Source organism: Dasypus novemcinctus, chromosome 13 (assembly GCF_030445035.2).
Source record: "Dasypus novemcinctus isolate mDasNov1 chromosome 13, mDasNov1.1.hap2, whole genome shotgun sequence".
Taxonomy (NCBI): domain Eukaryota; kingdom Metazoa; phylum Chordata; class Mammalia; order Cingulata; family Dasypodidae; genus Dasypus; species Dasypus novemcinctus.
This window is the reverse complement of record NC_080685.1, coordinates 43,123,361-43,134,050: the sequence shown is the minus strand read 5'-3', so window position 1 is coordinate 43,134,050 and position 10,690 is coordinate 43,123,361. Positions and strand designations below refer to the sequence as shown.

Here is a 10,690-nt window from a genome sequence, read left to right as displayed (position 1 = left end):
GTGATGTCAGCAGCCACAGGAGACGCCCCTGCCAGGGGAAGGAGAGTCCTGGCCTTTCCTTCTGGGTGGTATGGGGTTGTTTTGTATTTCCGGTAAGCTGGCTGTCCCTGGGGGCATTGGACCTTCTTGGTGGGGGCCTGCAGCATGGGGCAGGGCGGTCGGGGGTGGGACTGCATGGGCTCACTGTGCATGTGTCTGGCCAGGGTGTGCCTGGGTCTGTCTGTCCCAGCTCCTTATGGAGGTATAGGCGGATGATCAGGTGATCTAGAATTCCCCCATTCTCAGGCCATAGAGGGAATGTGGGGAGTCTCTAGTCCAACTCCCTTCCTTACTGATGAAGAAAGTTACTTGCTCAAGATCAGGTCCCTGAGTATGTCTTTCCCTTGGGTTTTGTGTGTGGCCGGGGGCCATTTTTTGGTGTTGTCTAGAGATGGGAAAGGGCACCTCCTCTGAAATGAGGCGGGGGAATTCTACTGACATGGTGGAACGCCTTTACAATTATATTACTAAGTTGTATACACCCCTTTCTGTATCTGAAACCTACATGTGCACTGAGTTTTAAAAACCTTCTGAACAATTATAGGTTACCTTCCCCCCAAAACACCCCACCCAAATCCAAATGTATAAAAAAATCAGAGTGCAATATTACAACTTGTATTTTACCAGGACTTTAAAAACAGTGAACAAAAGCTCTCTAGTGCTTCTACTGTGAGTTTATATTCATTAATGATTTGATAGATGATGGAGGGGAGGCTTTTAGGGGAGGAATGGAGATTCTGAAACTAAAGTGTTAGGACATCTCATCCCCTTGATGGAGAAAATCAAGAATCTTGGGAGTGAAAATTTATATTTTTGGGAAAATCAGTTTTCATTCTATAAAACATTCGTGTATAACTTAGCTGTGAATATTTATAAAATTATGAAACCTATATTTAACTTAACACAGTGCCTGGCACCTAGTAAGGAATAAATATTACTGACTAAATCATGCATGAATGTCTCTGATGTTTTTCCCTCTTTTCTTGCTTCTCTGCCAGGAGAGAAATTAATAAACTCAAGTGGACTTGTGGTTAGTTAGCTGATGCTTGATTATGTTTACTCACTCAGCACTTGTAGGGTGATTGGTTGTGAATCAATATGATGACTTAGGAGTGTTTACCAAATTGAAAGTGACCTTACTTAAGTAGACATTTCAAACACTTAAAGTAACGATCCAAACGGCACAGTTGTGCTAATTGAAGCAGACTTTTATTGAGGAGGAACCACCCTTTCTTGAAAATTAAAAAAAATCCTATGAAAATAAGTACCTTGCTAGATCCTACATGATTGCCCAGGAGAGAAATTCAGTACATGAAGTCTATAGAAAGGAATTAATTTAAAAAGTGACCATTTCCTTTGGGAGTTGGTGAGGGTGTGATTTGTTGGTGGGGTATTGTAGGGCTCCTTTGTTTTCTGTTTCTTCCTGATGAGAGATGGTCATTGGCCAATCGCCAAGACTCCTGGAGTGGTTGTACTGACGTCCCTTCTACCTTTGGTGTCATCTGATTTCTCCCTGTTTCTGCCTGTCCTTCCTCAGGAGGCCCATTTACTTTCCAGTCTCCTTGTCTAGACTGACTTTCTCAAGACAATAGACTTAGCCTTGGGCTGACCTGTTTGGTCACATGATTTTACAAGGGCGGTCACTTAGAAAAGCCTTAGATAAATCACACCAAAAGTTACCAACTGACACCCCGTCTTCTGTGTCTCTCTGGAGTATTGCCATTTTACCAAAACATCATGAGTGGTTAATCTCAAAGAATATTCTGATCACTTGAAGTAGCCGGCTATTTCTCTTGGTCCTGAAGTCTGCCCGGCTGATTTCAGCTTTGCCAGGCCAGACCAGATCCTTAAAGCATGCCCCTCATTTCAGGACTCAGGAAATATTTGTTAAACAGAGAATGAGTGGACTAGACAAAGGAGGATAGAGAATATCACATTTCTCTATTTACCTGATCTCAAGCTTTTTTTTTGTCTTTCAAGGATTATCTTGTGAGATTGGTATTTCAGGGCTCCTGCTTTGGGATGTTCTAGACTAGGCTGTTTGCCCTTGGTCAAGTTGCTTAACTTCTCTGAGCTTTATGGTGAACTAGATAATTTCCAAGTTTCCTTAGGGGTCCCAAATTCCTTCCAAATAGCAAGATTTCAGGCATCATCTAGCAGGCCAGTAGGGCAGGTATTTTGCATCAAGAGGAGAGCCTTCCTACTCTTCTAATCACGCCATGTAAACCCACTCTTCAGGCAGCCACAAAAGAGGACATTGCTCTCCCCAGCGAGCTGTTCGAGCAGCTTACACTTCAGCTGGGTGGTTCTTAGTGTGTGCAAGGATTTTATTAGCCCACCTCTGACCCTCAGGTGGCCAGTGTGACTCTGCTTCCAGGAGGACAGGTGGGCTCTCAAGTTGAGCACACTGACAAGCCCCTTGTATCACTACAATCTCACTAGGTGAGTCTGATCTCAGGCAGGGCTGTATTTTTTAGCTGTATCTGATAGAGGTGCTGCCTTCCCAGCTTGATGATCCCTTTCAGGGGCTGGCATGTCTCCAAACAGCTTTCCCAGTGATCCAGATGGTCAGGTGGGCACAGCCCCTGACAGTATAAAAGGAAAGGGCAGGTGACATGGAGCAAAGTGGACACAGCTGAGACGTTCGAGCTCTCACTATAAGGTGGTGTGGCTCTGTGACCAACCAGGGCCTTGCTTTCCTTTCTGTAAAATAAGACAGGCTGTTACCGCTCCTCCCCATTTAAAAATTCCACCAAGACTCAGGCTGTGAGGGTGAGGAGAGACACTTGAAGCTTTAAGGTCTAAGCGCTAGGGACAGAGATTGCAGCACTTACCACCAGACTTGGCACAGTGTAAGTAGCCCCAAAATGCCAGCTATTAAATGTTCTATTCAGATGTACAGGTACAAGTGCGATGGAAAGTTTAATTTCAATGTACTTTTATTTGCTCAGGAAAAAAATGGCAGAAAGAAATACATGTGCATGTGCTCATCAACTCAGGCCTTACATGACGTTGGCATCCTAGGGGCACACAAGTCAGTATTGGTTCTGCTCTCCAGGCTGGGAATGTGGTGGGTTCAGATATACAGGATGTCAGAATTTCAAGGACTTTGGTGTAGGAACCACTTATGGGATCCAATTCACTTGCCTTTTAACTCTGTCTGGGGCCTCTTCAGCAAAGTCATCTTTCAGAGGGTGTGGGCTTTGGGGCAAGTCTCATGGAAAGCAGATTAAAATGAACAAGGTCAGCCTTGAAGAGAAAAAAAATTTCAAAACATGCCAGGAGGGTAGGGGCCTAGGGGCTGACAATCTGCATGTGTCTGTCTGTCTGTCTATGTGTGTGTGTGTGTATGTGTATACCTGAGGTCCTTTTTAGGCCAGCTGGTGTGAACTATTTTTGTCTTTTCCCTTCAGGCTGCCTGAGTCCTTGCTTAGGACATTGGGCCCTTTCTAAGTGCAGGCCCGCAGAATTCACTCCAATTTGTTGTGTTCCCTAGTGATGCCTTTGTTTTCAGGGTTCATCCATATTTTCTATTTCTGCAGCATTCACTTTCCAGAGAGTCCAGGGGAAGGCCTTGAAACTGAATACCATTTTTGGGGGTAGGATCATGTTTTCAGCCAGTACAAATCTACAAACTATTGCCCATGACTAGCCTGATGTGTAGTATCTGAAATGCCTGGAACATGGATTGTGACTTTGCCAATAGTGGCAGCCCCCGCAGCCCATTGATTTGGGAGGAGAACGTGGACCCTCTTTTAGGGGTGCCTTGTATGTCTCAGTATGGGAGAGCACAGTAGTGCAGTGTGAGCTCTGAAGTGAGAAGACTCCTGAGTGACTTCGGGCTACTATTTTAGCTTCTAAGACATTTGTTTCCTCTTTGGTAAAATAGTGATGATAAATATTGCTTTCCTAGGGCTGTTATATAGATCTTATGTGATTTAATATAACACAAATAACCACCATTTGCTCTTTATCATATGTCAAGTATGTGATTCTCCCAGCAACCCAGTGAGTCAGGTATCATGACCCTCATTTTATGAACAAAGAACCAGAAACTCTAAGACGTGTCACTAGTCGAAAGTCACAGAGCTGGTGAGTGATGGTGGCAGGATTTAGTTTTGGAAGTTTTGATCCTCAGTGCAAGCCCTTAACTCCTGAGCCAAACCACTGCATCATGTGCCAGTGCTTCAAAATGTTCATCATTGTTTTTATAGGCTCCTTGGGATAAATTGCTCCCTCCTAGCGATGAAGGGTACCTTGACTTCAGGCAAGATCAAACAACTGGTTTTATGTGATCTATTTATGTTTTGGGGCTCCTTGTCTTTCAAAAGGTTTATGGCACTTTTCAGGTTTTAAATTCTTATTAGCCTTTGAGATGGTTCAGGATAAGCGTCTTCCTTTTGCAGGCAAGGAAGCTAAAATAATAAGCAACTTGCCTAAGCATGCTCAGAAAATGAATGGCAAGGGTCAACAAAGAAGAGTGGACCCATCAATGCCTGAGGTGACTCCAATTCCCTGTACAACCACCCCATAAGGGAGGAATTCCTTCCAAGTCACCTGGAATGTGCCATGTCCACTAAACAAGCTGTGCGTACATGTCAAAGCCCCTGACAGTGTAGAACTGCTCTGGTGGACATCGCTCCACAACCAGGGGTGGCTAACCCATCCCCTAGTCTATTCTGTAAAAAGCAGCAGTTGATGCTAAAACTCTAATGTGGTGAAAGGCTTTGGATGGTCCCTTGGGGGAAATCTAGACCTTGCTTGGGTTTATGGGAGATCAGAAGGACTGAAGGAAAATGAGTCATCTCTCTCCTTTGGCATTCCTTATGGACAGATTTCAAGAAAGCAGTGAAGGCTTTTAATACAAGCACTGCAGGCAGAGGTTAGGGATTTCTCTGCTAAATGCTAGCTAGAGAGGTCTGCTAGGATTTAGCTTGGAAATTGAAAAGGATAGCATTAACCCTGAGTGAGGCGGATGAGATGGTCTCTAAGCTGCAAAGTTTCTTAAAATCTTTGAAAGACTGTTCCTTTTCAGGAAGGTCTGGCTTTTGGAGAGATAAATGGAACGGCATGGTGATCTCATCATGATATTCTTGAAAGGACAACTGGACAAATGGAGAGACTGAGGGGTTTGTAGGAATAAGGCTTAGTCTACTAGGGGTCTCATGAGGAGTATCAAGCACTCTCGATTCCACTCCCATGGGCAGGCTTTTCCTAGCATGTCACTTCTAGACAGGCCCTGGCTGTAATCCCAGGGATACCAAGCTGGAGGAAAGCAGGTAGCTGAGTGACTGGCTCCTTGGTGATAAGTGCCCTTTGCCTGGGCATGCTCTCAGCCACAAGAGTCCTCTTGAGGGCAGGTGCGGAGAGGTCGCCCCCTCCCTTCTGGGTGCCCTTAGTTTAGTTTAAGTATCAGAAGCAGGATCCCTAATCTGTCATGGGGATTAAGTCACCTCTGCTCCTTGGAACTTGCCATCTTCCTTCCTGGAAAGCCTGCTGCAAATGCCTCTACTCCCAAAACCATAGAAGGAGAAAGGTCAGAAAAACGCCAATGTGAAATCCTGGTCCCCACGCCCTGCTGCATCGCTTGGCCACCAGCCTCCATCCCTGTTTTCCCAGCTCAGAGCCGCCACGCTTCTGTGTTGAAACAGGCCACGATGGGTTCTCTCTGAGATGGGTTCTTTTGCTGTTGCCCTGGTAACAGAATTATTAACTGGAGTTCCAGCCTCGGGAGTATTTGTGCCTGGTGAGGTGATGTCTGTCACATCCAGCCTTCCTTTTCATTCCCACCCTGCCCCCGTGCCCTTGGGGCCCCTGCACCTGGCACCTGGTCTGCTGTGTCCCCCACCCCCACCCCCGGCCTCAGGGCCTCCTGCCCTCGCTCCCCCACTGCCTGCTTCCGAGCTTGGCAGCGCCCTTTCCCAGATTCACAGATTTGGCCAAATTCCCCAGCAGCCTGGCATTCACAGCTCCCTGTGACTGCTCCAAAGCACTGTTCCTACAACCCACCAAGCCCCCTGAACTTTAGCAGAGCAGGCCAAGGCCGCAGGGCAATGATGGGGTAGATTCAAGAGGAATCCGAAGGTCGGCTCCTGGGGCTTGAGTTGGCGGCTGGAATGCAGTTCAGTATGATCTTGAAGCCTGTGGGCCGTAGAATCAGGCAGTCTATAATATAACCCTTTAGCTCTGCCACTACATGACTGTATGGCCTTGGGTGTTTCTTAACCTAAGTCTCAGTCTCCTCAAATGCAAAGTAGAGATAATGATAGTATTTTCCTCGAAAAGTTTTTCTGCCCAGTTAAAGAAGATCATTCACGGAAGGGCTTAGCTTGGAGTCTGGAACATAGAAATACACCAAAAATGTTGGTTGTGGTGTTGAGGATGATGAAAATAAAGGCAGAAGAAGGGGAAGGAAGGTGGGGGTTCAAGGACTGGAACTGAGAATGGCCCCTGATTTGAGGGGAGTGGATGGAAACCATGCAGATAGAGAGTACAGGTGCAGAAGGCACAGGTTTGAGAGAACAGGTAATGATTCCACTTTGGGGCTCGTGTTTGGCGTGCTGTAGCTCATTTTTATTGATTCTCACTGAGCACCCGGCGCTATGCTAAGCACTTTGCATACATTATCTCATGTAATTCTTACAGCAATCCCCTGAAGTGAGGATTATTAACCTATGGCAAGGTTAAGTAACTTGCTCAGTTCTTAAGTAGCAGATCTGGGATTTGAACCCAGAGCTGTGTGTCACCAGAGGCTCTGTACTTTCCCACCATCCACACAGCCTCCTAAAAATATCTTCACTGTAGTTGTTGAATCGCTCCTTCCTTATGCTTCTAGTGCTGAAAGGTAGTTTTGGGAGTCATAAGAGTCTGCTTGGCTTCCTGCCTAGGCAGCACACCAGCCCTCACACCTGGGGCCCAATGTGTAAATTTGGCCCTTAGACTTGGGGACGTTTTTTATGAGAAGTGCTCAGACATGCTCAGAGTCGGTGGCTCAGTCCTCATCTCTCACCTTGGCCTCGTCGCCTCACTCCAAATCCCCCTCTGAATGGAATGGCTGGGTTTGAAGTGAATTAGCATCTCAGCCTCAATTTCCTCCTTTGAACAATTTATGCAGTTACAGAATTGTGGTTTAAGTGTCAGCTGAGATGGATGGTGCTTGTGGAGGAAAGGGGCCGTTTCTCATTCCCCTTAGCAGTCCCAGTACCTGGGCCAGGGCTTGGCACATGCCAGGTGTTCTCTGATTATTGACTCAATCCATGACCAATGGAATGAATATGCTGATGTGTATTTTGCAAGGTTTGCTCCCTTTATTTGACTCTGTTGACTGTTTCCTTTTCCAGTTGTCCTACTGTCCTGGGTGATTACCCTTAATTATTGTGTTTTGGAGGTGATTTTCTTTAAACCTCTGGAATCGTCTAAACCATGAGGTAGAACTGGGTTACAGCACTGCTGTTGCAGGCTAGGTTTGTGAGTGTGTATGAATGGGGGGATGAGAAGGTAGTAGGAGGCGACAGAGTTGGTGTGGAGGGCAAAGGGGGTAGGTCTGGGTCGTATTTCCTCTACAAATTTTCTTTATGATGGGGAAAGATGCTCCCCATCTTCCTTTACTTTTAGTTAATAGAATCCAGGGTATACAGTGTGTTGGTTTCTAACAGGAATTTTCTGTTCTTTCAAAAATAATGCTCCAACACGGCAACTTTCTAAACATTTCCCCCCTCTCATTTCAGGTACATACTCTTCAATAACCTCAATATGGACTTCAAAGCTATTTAATTAAGCCCCATACCTATAAAAATGAACATTTAATACTCAGAGAAAACCCATGACTTATTCATTCTGAAGATAAACAGGTGAGATATCTTCTCAAGCTCAGAGTTCTGAGATAATTAAGATTGGTTGCCATAGAGAAAGAGAGATAGAGAAAGAGAGAAAGATGCATTAAAATGTATCATAATTTTTGCGCTTAGGAAATATATTTAATTAAATATTCAGGACTGTCAAAATCTACCTAGACCCAGATACCTATTCATCTGTTGGCTATGCAGCCTCTAGAGTAGGGGTTCTGAACCTTTTTTGTTCCGTGGACTCCTTTGCCAGGCGTGTAAACTGAATACTACTGTAATTTATTTATTGCATACGTTCATAAGTGAAAGAGATGCTAGATTTCAGTTAGAGGTCAGAGAAAATAAAGATAATAAGTTGATTTCTTTCAATTCAAGCTCATGGACCCCTTGAAATCTTTCTACCAACCCTTTGGGAGTCTGTGGGCCCCTGGCTAAGAACCCCTGTCCCCCCCCCCGCCCGCCATGGCTCCCTTGTCTGTTTGCTTGCTGTTTTTGCTTGTTGTCTGCTTGTGCTTGTACTTTGTTTTTGTTCGTTGCTTGCTCATTGTTTGTTTTTTCTTTAGGAGGCACTGGGAACTGAACCCCTGTGGGAGGCAGTCGCCCAGATGCTTGAGCCATACCTACTCCCTGCTTGTTTTTTGTTTTTACTCACTGCTTGTTTGCTCACTGTCTTGCTTGTTTTTTTCTCATCTGCTTGTTTTTGCTCGTTTTCTGCTTACTGTTTTTGATCAATGTCTGCTCATTGTTTCTTTTCTTTAGGAGGCATCAGAAACTGAACCCAGGACCTCCCATGTGGGAGGCAGGAACTCAACTGCTTGAACCACATCTGCTCCCCCAGTAGCTTTTATTTTTGTTTAATTTTGTGATGGTTTGAATTATTAATAAAATGTATGATAGCAATATAAAATAATACAATGAAGTAAGTTCTCCCCCAAAATAGCAATTGCAGTAATTGCCAATTTGCTGGTGAGTTAGAATATGGTTGTTATTAGCAATTGTTGCATTGTCAGAGGTTATAGCCATTTTGAGATAAATTCCGGAAGAACTACTTAGCTAAGGCCAGCTTTCAGAGAAAAGCTGCTCAGATATCTGTGGTCCTGAGCGTAGCAAGACCAATGGATGAGGTTACTGAACCAAATGTTCTGTATTACATGGGTTCAGCACCACATGAAGCAAACACGGTGCAGGCAATCTTTGCACACAACATGGGATTGTATGAGACCATAGCACTGGATGTAAAAGTCCTGACAATGGACTTGCTTGAGGGCATTTCACAAAGGCTGGAGCTACTTCTTGAGGCTTTCTCTATCAGATCCGTTACTCTGAAAGCTTTTCACCCATTTTAACTATGAAAGGAAAGTGTGTTTGAGTGTGAAATCTTTGGTGAATAAATCAACTAAAAATTGAATTCCCTGTCCTTGGTATCTTCTGAAACATTTCTCTCTATGATCATGCATTACCAAAGATGAGTTGTTTTATTTCATGTCCTCTGCTTTATAGCATCTTTTTTTTAAGGGTTTAAAGGCTTAAAGGCTTAAAGTGGTTTCTGCGGTCAGTGCTGGTGGAGAAGAGGGAAATTGCATGTCTTGAGGTCTGAGGTTACTAGGGTGCCCCTAAAAATCCCGTGTGGTCATGAGCTGTCCCCAAGAACTTGTAAAATGCCGGAGAGGCCATTGCCACTTCAGCCACCAGAAGCTGCTCTGGCTATGAATGCATGCTCTCCTTTCTCCCTCCTTTTGCCTCAGCTCCCCTAAAAACCAAGCATGGGAGCTAAGGGGGAATCTAATTGGGATGTCCTTGGAGCTCTAGATGGAAAGAGCCTAGAACTGGGAATTTGGGATTTCCCAAATTTGGGAACTGGGAATTTTTATCCTAGCACTTTTGTAAGTTCACTGTGCAACCTTGACAAGCACTTCTTTCTCTAGGCTTCTTTTGTCTCATCTGTGCAACAAGGGAGTTATGTCTTTAGGTCTCAGGTTCTGTGGAGCCAGGCCAGGGACAAGCAGTGGGGTGGGTAACAGTCTTCATCTCTTGCTGAAAGGCACCTTCCAGCTGTCCTTTACAAATGGCATTATCCAAGCTAATGGCCCATGATTATGAGACTGGAACAACCTGGAATTGGTCACCTGGAAGTCTGGAACAGCCAGAAGTCACTGAGAGAGCAAGGGGGATTGTCAGCTGGGGACAGCAACACTCTCCACTTCCTTGGGGGGGAGTCGAGAGGTGTCCTTTCACAGAGAAGCCACCGTCCCTGAAACCCATCAGAATAGCCTATGACCTCAGGAGGGGACAGAAGAAATTAAGCTCTGGTCTTTGATCTTGGTGGTGAGGACCTTCTGCCCCCACATAAATAGAAAACAAAACTTAGAGGATGTGGTAGTCTTGACTTGGAGAACTCAAGGTGAACTGGAAAAGTTTGAGAACTCTAGGAGGGCAAGAGAGGATAATTGATAAAATTGCCTTTTATCAATAAGGCAAAATGTTGTTTATCAACTGAGCCAATTAGAGCATCACAAGTGAGCTGACAGAGGAGATTATTTTTTAACTGAAAAAGTACTTCATGCCTGTGGTGGTTTGAAGCTGTATGTACCCCAGAAAAACATGTTCTTAAATCTAATCCATTCCTGTGGGCATTGTAAGAAGGACCTTTTGATGAGGTTTCTTCAGTTAAGAAGTGGCGCACCTCAATCAGGGTGGGTTTTCATCCTATTACTGGAGTCCTGTATAAGAGAATGAAATTCAGACACAGAAAGAAACCACAAGAAGCAAGAAGCTTGAAGAGAAGAAAGAGATCAGGAGAAGCTGCC

The 10,690-nt window shown here is 44.9% G+C and overlaps 1 long non-coding RNA gene across 8 annotated transcripts in view; it reads left to right on the top strand.

The window, feature by feature from the left end:
• Nucleotides 1–10,690, top strand: part of LOC131280915 (uncharacterized) — a 179,611-nt gene that overhangs the window by 119,139 nt on the left and 49,782 nt on the right. For 7 of the 8 annotated variants that reach the window (XR_011645475.1, XR_011645471.1, XR_011645472.1 and 4 more), the window contains exons 1-2: nucleotides 13–92; nucleotides 7,767–7,889. This is a non-coding gene — a long non-coding RNA (uncharacterized lncRNA). Of the gene's footprint in view, nucleotides 1–12; nucleotides 93–7,766; nucleotides 7,890–10,690 lie in introns of those variants that run through there. The other variant, XR_011645470.1, reaches the window with a different exon arrangement.